This window comes from Carassius auratus, unplaced genomic scaffold (genome assembly GCF_003368295.1).
Source record: "Carassius auratus strain Wakin unplaced genomic scaffold, ASM336829v1 scaf_tig00214833, whole genome shotgun sequence".
Classification (NCBI taxonomy): Eukaryota; Metazoa; Chordata; class Actinopteri; order Cypriniformes; family Cyprinidae; genus Carassius; species Carassius auratus.
The window spans coordinates 805,241-807,625 of NW_020527822.1; positions in this window are offsets into that span (position 1 = coordinate 805,241).

A 2,385-nucleotide genomic window follows, 5' to 3' on the forward strand; every position below is an offset into this window, starting at 1 on the left:
AACAGAAACAGGCTGGGGCTCACCACTCCAAAATAACAACAAGTTAAGAGCAGGAGACGATGTGGCAATGGAGAAGTCTGTGGCTGGCAGAGAGAGAATGAAAGGGTCCACCTCCTTGCACTTTATAGCCTCGTTTCCCCAGCTCAACAAATCAGAATCTGAAGAAAACAAAAAAGCTGTTGTGTTTGTTATACTGATTAAAGAATACATATAAATTCTCTATTCACATCTTTGTTTTCCACAAGCAGTTGCAATAAATAAATACCATCCTTACCTCTTATATTAGGGGATGTAATAGAAGCTTCAATACTCTTCCCACCGGTGGCCTAGCCCACTCAGCTGAGGTTTTTGCTGCTATGGGACATTTTAATGGAGATTTAGGTATAAATTAAGATAATAGGTTACTTTTAATAAATTACTCAGACTTGTTTAAAGTAAGTTTAACACATCACCATAGGAAATGGTTTCACTTTATTAAAACAATAACTTCCCTTTATTAAAGCAAATAACTAAAAAGTAAACAGCGAGAAAGCTTCACCCTGAATTGCAGCCTGGATGTGTTCCAAACAATGCATTTTATAGTCATGAAAACAATACGTCTTCTCTTTCTGCATTTCCATTTTCAGTGAACACAAACACACACAAGCATACACAAGTTGCCATGGATACAGGAAGTATGACCTTTCACTCAGTTAGCAACTTCACAGAAGCAGAAGTTCAGGTAAAGTAATTGTGGCATCTTTCCAGAAAAGCAGGCAAATCTATCTAAATTTTAATCTAAACTATTACAACATCTTAAAGGCGTAGGCTAGGCAAGTAGTCATTTCTAAACTACATGGCAACATTTATTTTAAGATAAGACAAAACATATCACAACACAACACTTTATGAAAGAAGGTATATGCCATGTTCAAGGCAACCTGTAACTCCTTCTACCCGTGACAGTGCACTGGAATGGCAATCAAACCCTTGACTTCCCACTCGTGAACTAGTACTAGATCGATGTACTCCCAGTTCTGAGTTCTGATGTCACATAGCCCACAAAACAACTATGGAAGCCCCTACGGATAATATTGTCTACTGATGCTGTGTTTATGCAAGTGGTACACGTTAGAAATAGAGTTTAGGACCATATAACTTACAAAAGTAAATGTATAACTTGTAAAAGTAAATTTAATAATCTCATTTGCTCAGGACGTTTGGTGTGACTCGCCTGGAACACTACAAAGTATTGAATTGTGGACTCAAAAACCTGCCTGGAACACAGCACTATTCTGCAACGTTAATGCAAAATGCACTACCTTGCCCAATCCTTGTACAGTTATCAAAAGGTATTCATAAGTTTCAGTCTTTATTGTTGAGCAAGCAATTAAAACAGCATGCATTTTTGACACACACATACTGCTATTCGTTACCTTTCCTTTATTTTGACAGATAACTACTTGGGGGAAAATATGTGTTTGTCTACTGATTAAGAAATTGTTGCATGTTTTTTTTAATATTTTGTCTTTATTTTAGTAAATGTGAGTCACTGTATAATTTCGTAATAATTGTAAACTCCCATTATTTAGAACTAACTAAAAGTCAAGTCAAGTCACCTTTATGTATATAGCGCTTTAAACAAAATACATTGCGTCAAAGCAACTGAACAACATTCATTAGGAAAACAGTGTGTCAATAATGAAAAATGATAGTTAAAGGAAAATGATATTTAAAGGAACAAAAAAAAGACTGAATTAAACCTGGTCACAATTTAGCTTAATCACTGAAACTGAAAAAAATGGACAGATTAATAAAATGTCCTCATGTTTAAACTCAATTTCTCTCATAAATAATATAGTCCACACTATTAAAGTTTCTTTAATTAGCCTTTCGTCGGCCCCTCCCCCAAAACGGGCATTGTCTGGCATCCTCCCGCTAGAAGAGAAACTTATAGACAGTGGCTATTTGCATAGAGGGGATGGCATTATGGCTGATAAGGGCTCTTTAATCGAGGAAGAGATGAAGGCACTTGGACTGAAGTTAAACCTGCCACCGTTTTCAAGATTTAAGAGGCAAATGCCATCTGGGGATGTGCTGGTGACAAAGCGCATTGCAAAGCACAGAGTGCATGTAGAGAGTGCCATCGCTAAAATAAAAAAAGTTCAAGATCATGTCAGGCAAAATTCCTAATACATGGTTAGGGATTATTAAATTAATTATATTTAAATTTAATTAAAATAAATTTAATTTATGCATTTAGCAGACACTTTTATCCAAAGCGCATTCAGGCTATCACTTTTTACCTATCATGTGTTCCCGGGGAATCGAACCCCCAACCTTGCACTTGAATGCTCTACCAATTGAGCTACAAGAACACATTACAATGATTATAAATCACATCTG